Source organism: Triticum dicoccoides, chromosome 1B (genome assembly GCF_002162155.2).
Source record: "Triticum dicoccoides isolate Atlit2015 ecotype Zavitan chromosome 1B, WEW_v2.0, whole genome shotgun sequence".
In the NCBI taxonomy this organism is placed as follows: Eukaryota; Viridiplantae; Streptophyta; class Magnoliopsida; order Poales; family Poaceae; genus Triticum; species Triticum dicoccoides.
In genome coordinates, this window is record NC_041381.1 from 528,590,482 (window position 1) to 528,601,987 (window position 11,506).

An 11,506-nucleotide genomic window follows, 5' to 3' on the forward strand; every position below is an offset into this window, starting at 1 on the left:
CATTGCGGGGGAGGGGGGGGGGTTGGATGAATAGTGAGTGGTGGCGTTGCCTCTGGATGAACAGGAACCCGTGGTGTGGAGGGCTGGATGAACAGTAGACGGTGGAGGGGTGGTCGTGGAGGGGTGGTTGAACAGGACCCCGTGGTGTGCAGGGCTGGATGAACAGTAGACGGTGGAGGGGTGCCCGTGGAGGGGTGGTTGAACAGTAGCCGGTGGAGTAGCGCGCGGTGGAGGCTGGATGAATAGGAGCCCGTGGAGACTGGAGGAGGTGGGCGGTAGCCCGTGGAGGCTAGAGGAGGTCGACGTTGGAGATGAACAATATCCCGTGGAGTCCCATTTTGCGGTATGCCACACCCCTCCCCCCCGTTTCCCACCGTACCGCTCCAACACAAGTCCGTTTCGTCCGTTTTGCGGTATGCCACACCCCTCCCGACGAACAGGACCCCTGTTTCGACCGTAGCGCTCCAACACAAGTCTGTTTCGTCCGTTTTGCGGTACGCCACACCCCTCCCGATCAACAGGACCCCCGTTTGGACCGTAGGAGGTCCGTTTTGTCCGTTTTGCGGTACGCCACACCCTCCCGATCAACAGGACCCCCGTTTCGACCGTAGGAGGTCCGTTTCCTTCGTTCTGCGGTACGCCACGCCTTGTTTCCATCGCCTATTCTGTCTAAGCCAGTTGCCTCCCACGCGTTCCGTTGCCTCCCGATGAACATGACGCATTCCGTTGCCTCCCCATGAACACGACGCATTCCGTTGCCTCCCCATGAACATGACGCATTCCGTTGCCTCCCCATGAACACGAGCCCTCGCCGTACGTATGCGCGACTAGGCGTTCGAGACCCCGCCCGTATGTACACATACGTGGCCGTATTTTCTTTCTTGCACCCTGACCGCTGTACATACATGTACATGCTACATGCGCGCCTCTACTACGACACGTACGCGCCTCTACTACGACACGTGTGCGCCTCTACATCGACCAGTATATATGTACGTACAAGTTCGCGACCAGAATAACAATGCTACGTACGCTTCGACCAGGTGGGTCCCGACTGTCAGGTAGTTCCTTCCGTGCAAAAATCTAGCTGGTGGGTCCCAACAGTCAGAGGGGCGAATCGTTTTTTTTGCCCGGACGCACTTCCTTTGCGTGCGAAGATGTAGCTGGTGGGTCCCAGCAGTCATGGGGGCGAATCGTTTTTTTTGCCCGGACGCACTTCCTTGCGTGCGAAGATGTAGCTGCTGGGTCCCAGCAGTCAGGGGGGCGAATAATTTTTTTTGCCCGGGCGCACTTCCTTGCATGCGAAGGTGTAGCTGGTGGGTCCCAGCAGTCAGGGGGGAAACGTTTTTTCGCTAAATATGGTGGCCTGTCCGGTGGGTCCCCACTGTCAGGTGGAGGAATAATTATTTTGCGCGTAATAAGGAGGCACTTCCTTGCTGCGGCCATGGACCCAGCTGTCAGCCTCTCCACGCACAGTCCACGTCCGATGGAAGCCGTTCCTTGACCACATTGACCGCACCCCGCCGAGAGCACCAGGGCGGTGGACGACGGCGAGGCCTAGGAAGGGGACGACGTGGAGCCGGGGAAGACGCGGCAGTGGATGCCCACGCATAGAGGAGTACGGGGGTTCACTGGTTCGCTGCGGTGTGAGGCTGCCGTCGCCGCAGAATAACAGGGGGTGTGGGTGAGTGGAGGGATGGCCTGGCCAGCGGTGGCAGTAGTAGGAGGCGGTGATGCCTCCGTCGCATCGCAGCCGGCCACGGGAGGCAGGAGCACGAGGCACGACCAGTGCTAGTTTGGGGGCTGGAGCAAAAAGACCAGAGGTTGAAGAAGCACTACGGCCGTTGCATGGACATCGTACGGTCACTAGAGCTAGAATCGTGCATATTGACTAAGTTGACAAAGCCCTCCGTCCCCGTCAACTTAGTAGGCCCACAAGTCAGCCTGCCACTATACTGGGTCCTAGCTAACAGGGGGAGTATTCATTTTTTGTGCATAGTAAGGAGGCACTTCCTTGCATATGAAGATATAATTGGTGGGTCCGAGTTGTCAGAGCCGGCCGTGGGGAGGAGGGAGCAGGCAGTCCCGCCGGCGCTTGTTTGAGAGGCTGGAGCAGGAAGAGCAGAGATTGAAGAAGCACGACGGCCGTTGGATGGCCATCCAACAGTCACTGCTTGTGCGTCAACCTTTTTTAGGAAAGCCTCAAATCTGTGGAAAACAGCATACAACCCATCTGCCGTTATTTTTAATAATCTACAGCCCATTTGCTAATTCTTAAGGTTTTTTTTTGGAGCCCATATTCTTTTTGTTAGCATTACAGCCCATATTGTGGCCACAGTTAAAAACTTATACGAAATTTTGCATATTTCGGTGCGGTCCGAACTGTTTTTAATCTCAGAATTTCAACTCACATTCAAACCGATTTTAAAAATAAATGTATATCAATATAAAATCCAACAAATTCTCCACGCATAAAAATTAATGTAATTTAAAATCTCAAAATGAAAAAAGATATTTGAAACTAACTGCCGGTTTGATGTGTTTTAAAAATGTACATCCCATTTCTCATTACTGATGGGCCATTTTCTCGGCCAGTCGAATGAAAGCTCTCCTCGTCTTGGAAGATTTGCAGCCCAACAGGCCTGACAAAGCGACTTACTTGGCAAATCACAAAAAAACTTGGCTGTGGCCGTGGACCCAGCTGTTAGCCTCTACACGTACAGTACTCTCCCGATGGAACGTCGTTGACCACATTGACCACGCCGCGCCGAGAGCACCAAGGCGGTGGACAACGGCGAGGCCTAGGAAGGGGACGACGCGGAGCCGGGGAAGACGCGGCAGTGGATGCCCATGCGGAGAGGAGTACCAGGGTTCACTGGTTCGGCTGCGGTGTGAGGCTTCCGTCGCCGCATGGCCTGGCTAGCGGTGGGAGTAGTAGGGGGTGATGAGGCCTCAACGGCAGCACAGCCGGCCACTGGAGGCAGGACCAGGCGGTCTCCTCGGCGCTGGTTTGGGCGGCTGGTGTAAGAAGAGCAGCGATTGAAGAAGCAGCAGGACCGTTCGATTCAAATCCAATGGTTGCTGCTGCTAGAATTGTTTGTTGACTAAGTTGACAAGCCCTGTGTCCGCATCAACGTAGTAGGCCCACAGGTCAGCCTCCCAACCGGTGCGCCCCAGATGTCAGTGGGAGGAATCACTTTTTCGCGTAATAAGGAGGCAGTTGATTGCGTGCGGCCAGGCCAGCGGAGGGAGTAGGGTGGGCCGGGGAAGCCTGCGCGGCATCATAGCGGGCCACAAGAGGAGGGAGCAGGCAGTCCCGCAGGCGCTAGTTTAGGTGGCTGGAGCAGGAAGATCAGAGATTGAAGAAGCACGGCGGCTAGAATCATGTGTTCACTGACAAAGCCTTGCGCAAACAAGTCAGCCTCGAAATCGGTGGCGTGTACAACCCATTTGCTATTATTTTTATAATTTTTACTCATTTTATAATTCATATGGAATATATTGCAGCCCGTTTTCCATTTTTAGAATTGCCGGCCATTTTCTGGTCAGTACCAGGGTCAAAAAATTAACTAAATATGTGGGAAATTTTTGGAACGAAATATTCTTAATCCAAAAATTAATAGCCATACTAAAACAAATTTAAAAATAAGTTAGTACTATGTCATGTTAAATCCAATGAAATACGTATAAGATAACAGTGAAGAACAAAATTCAAAAAAAACTAATATCCCATTTGCTCGTCTTGAAAGATTTGCAGCCCAGTAATTCGGAGAAAACAAATAGGCCTAGCTTCGGTATTATTCAAAAAGAAATACTGGGCTACCTATTTTCTCAAAGAACTGGTGCATTAGCATTTAGCTTTATTTATTTATTTACTTATTTATGTTTAGGGGACCATGAGCATGTACCTGGGCCGGATTCATGTGAGAGCGTCCCTTCCAGTTAATTATGGGCTTCTCTATTGGGCCTTCATCAGTGGGCTGCATGTTATCAACAAGTGGAAAATGTGTTCCATACGAAAAATAGTATGAGCTACGTATGGTACGGGGCACTAAAGGATCGAACCGTGCAACGACTTCCAAAACATTGTGTTTGTCGTTCTAACAACACATTTATATTCAACCAACAGACGAAATATACTACTGATTGTACATTGAAAATAGCAGCAGCAGCAACCAGGGCTGGGGGTGCAACAGAAGCAGTAAGCAGGCCAGAAGAGTGAAGATGCAGCTCTCTCTTCCAAACCAAACATCAGCCATCATTACAAAAGGGCTAACAAAAAAGAACAAACGTATGCATCAAACTAAATAAAGATCCTACTACACCAAGTGTACGCATCTAACTAACTGTCTCAGTTAGACGTTACTATTTATTAAGCTGTGGAGATTGGCTGACGGCTTGAACCAGATGGGTGCCTAACGGGGGAAACTCCAGCCAGCAGGTAGAAGTCTGATACTTGCGACCCTCTCTCCTACTTTGGGCTGCAGAGCGTGGCGGCACATATCAGGGTATGGTGCATGCAGAGACGCATGGTACGCTGTGTACACACAGTTTTGCCTGATGAACAAAACTGCGCTGCCATCATGATCCTTGTCGTCGGTTATCTCCTGGTTAATCGGATAATTTAGTCCGACAAACAGAGAGTGTGTGCCAAGGCTACTTACAAGCCTCCAGTCAAAAATTCCTGAAGGCCCAGAGAAGCTGGGATCCTGCTCAAAGACCTTGCAGTGACTGTGATTGTATTCCGCGAAACAACACGTCCAGTACGTGCGAACGATCATCAATCTTTCCCCGTCGTCTGATCGAGCCAGCAACCACCTGCAACTGCCATGCCGCTTTTCTTTGAAAGGTTCTGGGATTAGGAAGGGTAGGGACACCAGGCGGCCTACAACATCATATCAAGTTGGAGTCAAATAAAAAAGGGCTCTTTATTTAGTCAATCTTAAGAATAGCATGTTATGAGCATGAATATTTTTCAGGAAATGTTGACAGTAATATAAGCAAGCCATCATGATATCATAGGAAAGTAACATACTGTTGTAACAGCCGTTTGTAGCGATGACTGGAGTAGGCCAGCAATACGTCCAACCATAGAAGGAGTCGACAGCGTAAATGAAGCCCTTGTGTTCAATGGCATCAGAGAACCATGGAGGATGTATGATCCTGCGATGGACGTGCAGATTTATCCACTTACCGCAGTGACCTGTCAGATAGGCGAGACCACGGTTGAAGAACGCAATTAGCCTGAAATCTTTATAATTCCCAGATCTTGTGGGCACTTGGCAGATTACAACCTTGAGCAAATCAAACTTGGTATCATGTTGGCTACTGTAAGATTCCGAGTATTCTGGGCCGCGGTGCCAAAGCAGTGCAGTGTTAATCGAAGGAAGGGGATCAATCGCCGGGTGTAGACCTCCACGAGCATCCAGCTGCCGCGACCGTCGACGAGCACCATCCAAGACGTGTTCATGCCGACCCAGTACATACCGTTAATGTAGCTAAGGCTGACGGGGATCGGATCGCAGTGAAGGGGGTTGATGCTCGCCACCCTACGATCGTTATGCTGCGTGACACGCTGTTTCTGAAGATCAGGTGGCATCAGCAAGCAAGGAGCTGGCTTAAAAAGCTCCGGCCTGAGGGCTTTGAGTAAATGGTACAGCCCCGACGAGCACGCCGCGAGCGGCATGGTACTGAGATTGTCCACACGTGAAACAATGAGCTTGATTACCTCTGTGGGGAGCGAATTCTAGCCACTCTTTCAGCGGAGCTACTCGGTTCTGCCATTGTTAGTGCTTGGGTTTCAGACGAGGGGGGGGGAGGCGCCTTAGCAGGGATAGAAGCTTGGACGAGATTATGTGCGGACAAAGATGGAGAAGCGAATATGTGTTGCGGGAAGTGGACAGGTGATGATGACTACAACATGCCGCTTGACTTGTGAGACACATACCAGCAGCGTAGGGTCATGTCGATGGCAGACAACTTGCTTGAGTGATCACAGTACTTGTACTCCCTACAGTACCTACTACAGTACTATGCCCTAACTTGCTTGAGCAGGGTAGTAGAGTAGGACTCTGCTCTACTACTAGCACCAGAGGAGTAGTATATTCTAATCTAAAATAGTTACAAAGTTCAATGCCCAAGCATGGAACGACTATGAACCGTGCTCAAAGACCGTGTCTACATAGTGTTTGGACTTATATGCAAAAAAATAGCAAGATGCCCGTCCATTGCACGGCACACCATCATCACCAACTCGGTTTTTTTCTCTACTCCTACTCCTATAAAAGACTTAGTTGGTGATGATGGAGGGGTGTTCAGCCGGGCGTGCAACGGATGGTGCAGCACTATTCAATTTGTTATAAAAAACAAAGAAGAGTAGTAGAGATAGAAACATAGGGAGGAGCACGAGGTTGTGGGAGATAAGGATGAACGAGGCAAGGCCTTATCTATAAATGTGGAGAGAGGTGCGGGTATCTTTTGTAAAATTATCATAGTTGGCTTTCTATCCGTCAGATATAGATCGGACGGTCTATATTACAAGATGGTAGGTGTCGGTGTCAAAACCGGCAGATCTCGGGTAGGGGGTCCCAAACTGTGCGTCTAGGCGGATGGTAACAGGAGACAAGGGACACGATGTTTTACCCAGGTTCGGGCCCTCTTGATGGAGGTAAAACCCTACGTCCTGGTTGATTGATATTGATATTGTGGATGTTTACAAGAGTGGATCTACCACGAGATCAAGGAGGCTAAACCCTAGAAGCTAGCCTATGGTATGATTGTAATGGTTGTTGTTGTGTCCTACGGACTAGAGCCATCCGGTTTATATAGACACCGGAGAGGGCTAGGGTTACATAGAGTCGGTTACAATGGTAGGAGATCTACGTATCCTTATCGCCAAGCTTGCCTTCCACGCCAAGGAAAGTTCCATCCGGACACGGGGCGAAGTCTTCAATCTTGTATCTTCATAGTCTTGGAGTCCGGTCGATGATGATAGTCCGGCCGATGATAGTTCGGCTCATGATGGTAGTCCGGCTATCCGGACACCCCCTAATCCAGGACTCCCTCAGTAGCCCCTGAACCAGGCTTCAATGACGATAAGTCCGGCGCGTATATTGCTTGGCATTGCAAGGCCGGTTCTTCCTCCGAATGATAGAAGATTGTGAACACCAGGATAGTGTCCGGCTCTGCAAAATAAATTCCACATTTCACCATAGAGAGAATAATATATACACAAGTTCAATCTACTGACGCTTTTTGCGGCATGACATCACGCCACTACCAAGCCATTACTTGAATCGCTTTTTACTCTACCACCTTAGCGCATTTAGCAAAGCGGTTTCCTTGGCACGTCTTGTCGAAGCAGAGATCGTGTTCCCCCTTAATCCGGGATTCTCATCAATACGGACGTGGGTAACCCAACCGCGCCCATCGCCACGCCCCCTCTATCGAAGGCGAGTCCCAAACGGTCACGGAGACGGCTCTTGGTATTCTCCCTCTTTATAACGGGACCAAGGCTTGCTTCTTTTCTTCGATCCTCCATCGAATCCTCTCCCCGCTCCAAGTTCCAGCACCTAGAGCTCCAGATTCGAGCGCTTTGGACCTTCAACGATGTCCGGTTCCGACCTCCAGGGCCGGTGGATGCCCTCCTCCATCACGGAGGAGGACGTGCTAAAGCTGCGGGAGGCCAAGTACCTGGCTTATGAGATTTCGCACAGGTTGCCTGCCGAAGGGCAGGCCATCCCCACCCCCGAGCCCGGCGAGTATGTCATTTTTGTATCCCACCTCCGTCAGGGTTTAGGCTTCCCGATGGATCCTTTTGTGAGAGGGCTCATGTTTTACTATGGGTTGGAATTCCACCATTTGGCTCCGGAGTCCATCCTCCATATTTCCGCATTTATTGTTGTCTGCGAAGCCTTCCTCCGCGTCACCCCTCACTTCGGCCTGTGGCTGAAGACCTTCAATGTGGCACCGAAGATGATCGGGGGGCGTCAAGCGGAGTGCGGCGGGGCGGCCATAAGTAGGAGGGCCGATGCCCCGTGGCCCGCTGGCTCCTTCCAAGAGGAGCTCGGCCTGTGGCAGCAAGAGTGGTTCTATATTACCGTTCCGAGGGGCCGCAGACAAAAGCCGCCGCCCTTATTCTGCCCGGGACCTCCGCGACGGTTGATGTCGTGGGTCAACCAAGGGCTCAACTGGGGGCCGTCAAAGGACGTGCCCCTACTGCAGGGCCGGATTCGAGATCTCCTAACGAGGGAGGTTGATATGGTGGTGGTGATGCAGGTTATGCTGATTAGGCGTCTTCCGCCCTGCAAACGCCGCCCTCTCCGGCTGTGGGAGTTCAATCCGGAGGGCCCACGGATTCTTCAACACTTCATGGGTATGACACCCCTGGAGATGTACAAATTATTCTTCGGATCACAAGAGGCGCGTCCGGAATTGATGGAGGATGCTGGCCTAAGCTGCAATCGCCCGGATTCTCAAGTAAGTAGTTCCATGTCCGGACATACCGTTTGTTTGCCTTTTGATAATTCGCCTTATGACCAACTTCCTTCTAAACAGGAGTGGATAGCGGAAGCAAAATTGATATGGTGTCCAGCCCCCCTCCCCGAGACCGCGCCGGATTCCGTGCTGGTCCGGATGCTTGAGGTTGCGCCTCCAGATGAAGGCGAAGGGGAAAGCAGGAAAGCTACTGCCTCGCCTAAGGAGGCTCTTGAAAGAGGGGGGGATCGAGAATCCCTCCCTCCAAGGGGAGAAGAGGACTGCCTCCGAGGACCCAGGGGCAAAAGCCCCTAAACGGGGGAAGAAACCTTCGTCAGAGGGTCCTGCGTCCGGGGAGGCCCCGGCCGCACAATCTCCCTTAAAGAGTCAGCCCTCCAACGAGCCGTAAGTAGAAAGAAAGGAGTTTTATAGTAAGGGACATCCCTATTTGTGCTTCTGAGGATAACTAAAGTTTTTACCTTGTAGTTCGGATCTCCGTCCTTCGCAAATGAGCTTGTCTTCGGGGGACCTTCGTCCAGAGATGATGGAGAGCGAGACGCCTCCGTCCGGGGCGCCGTCGGATAGGGCGGACGAGCCTGAAGTGTCGTCACGGAGGGAGCCCTCGGGTTTGGCAAAGCCGGATAGTTCGGCGCCAACTGGTGTACGGCTGAAGGATCTGCTTGAGAAGGCGTCTATCTCAGAAGATCACCACGCATTGACAAGCATGGTGATTGAAAGGATTTCGTCCGCTGAAGGCGGGTTGCATAATGCCGTCAGGAGTTTGCTGGCGGGGTTTGAGGTACGTAAAAATGACACACCTTTTAACAGTTTTGCATATAGAATGCGCCCTATATAGATAGTAGCCCCTGAGACTCGGTAGGGTGTCGAAATCGACAGCATGCCAAGGATCAAAATCGTAGGTTTAAATTCCCGCCGTGTCGATGCAGGTGGCGGTTCGTCCGGGGGCCAGCCGGACTGATGGAGTTGCTGAACTAAAGCGGCAACTTGCTGTTGCGGATGCGGACATCACGCTGGTCAACAGGCGACTTGATAAGTCGCAAGGTAAGTGTTTTTGTGCGGTCACTTGGTAAGGGGGCCGAAGCCAGCTCCTTACAACATGTGCGTAAAATGCAGATAGTGCCGCTGCTGTGGAGAGCCTATGGGCCGAACTTGCTCGAGCCAAGGAGCAGGCCAGAAGGAGTAATGTGGCAGCCTCGAGGGCGGCCGACGAGTTAGCGGCCGAAAGGGCCGCACACTGCCGGAGCAGGGAAGAGATGGCCGAAATGGCCGTGAAGTTAAAAGATGCTACCGACCGCAATGAGGCTCTTGGGAAGGAGCGCCTAGCGGGGCAAGAAGACCTGGAGAAGGCCACCACCGAAGCCAAGGATGCCCGCTTTGCAATGCGGGCTATAAAGGAAGAGTTGCGCCAGGCCAGAGATATTGTCGCTGGCAAGCTGTTTCTGCTGCGCCGAAGGTTTATGGATCCAAAGTATGCTCAGCTGGGCCAACTGTGGGGTCCAGAGGACCCTTATATGGACTTAGCAGCAAGTGCGGCGGATGTCGTTGTGCATTTTCGAAGTCAGAAGGATCACAAGACGGAAGAGTTGTTTTGGTCTCAATTCCATAGTCCGGAGCGTTCACTTCCGCTGACCGACCATTTGGCCGAGTGGGCTGAGCTAAATAGGTTGTCCGGGCTTGCTATGACGGATATAGTGACCCATGTCCTGCCGGATAGGCCCGAACCGAAGAGTTACTTTGGCTTATTGCAGCAATTTCTTGGGGCGGTGCCGCATATCAAGGCGATGAAGCGGTCGGCCTGCATAGAGGGTGCGCGGATGGCACTCGCCCGTGTGAAGACACATTGGACAGAGATGGATGCCACTGCTGTTGCGACCCCAGGTTCGGATGATAACCGGTTATCTGCCGAGCACTATTTTGGCGAAGTGATGCGTGGTGCTCGTGTAATAGAGTCGCAGTGCTCAAAAATGTTACGTTCGAATGAACGTTTTTATGATGTAAAACAATATTTATGATGTAAGCGCCTTTTATACTTGTGCGTTCAAGTAATAGAATATCTCCTATGCGGCCGTTCATGTATACGTGTGTATAACCTGAAAGATGGCAGTCGTCGGCTTCAGCCCCCATGCACAAGGTGCGGGGGTGTTCGCAAAAAATAGCGCATTTTCACACTTAATCCGACGTCTCGGTCCTGTAAAGGAGGTGGTAGCGTAGCAAACGAGGCAACCGGACTATAATGCTTTATCACTTTCACTTAGCCATGGAGTTCGAGGGTGGGGCTACGACATAGCCCCTGGGGGCACCGCACTCTCCGAATTTGGGGCGTGTATGTTCCTTACTGGGAAACGGCCCTTCGTCAAAGCGGAGGAATTCTAAACATTCCCATGGTCGATCGAGTGGTTGACTAGTCTCTGGCTGTATCATGACAGTCAGTTTTCGGCTTTCTCTACTGAGGTGCTCGCCCAGCCGAACTGGGGCACAATCGTAGTAGTTCTCCTGGTGCCGCGTTAGCCGATGATACGGAACGTAAGGCAGCAAAACACAAGAGCCGGGCAAACCCAACATTTGACCAAAGACATGATTCGGAGCTGATGCATATAAGGCCTAACTCGAGACGCCGAACACTCCCGAAGGTGTTCGGTCTTTACAATAGCGGGCAAAACAATGCCCTAAGCCCCTTGTGTCCAGGTACAGGCAGGTTCTTCTAGCGCGGCCGATGCCAAAATGCCAGTCTCCACTCTGGTTATAATGAGAAACCAGGGGATTATAGCAACAAGAGATAGTAAGAAAGGTTTACGTAGGGTCTTAGTCTGAAAAGAGTCCTTGCAACGGCTCCCTACTGCACGTCTGCGCCTGTGTCTCCATTGTGCCGTATCCTGGACGGGTGTGCACGCTGTTCATCTGTAAAAGGAGAGGAACTTAGTTTGAAAAGAAATCGTGCGAGAAAGTGCATAAAAAATTGAAATATAGATTAATAAAGCTGAGCTTGTGCTAGCTCATTATGGCTTATATG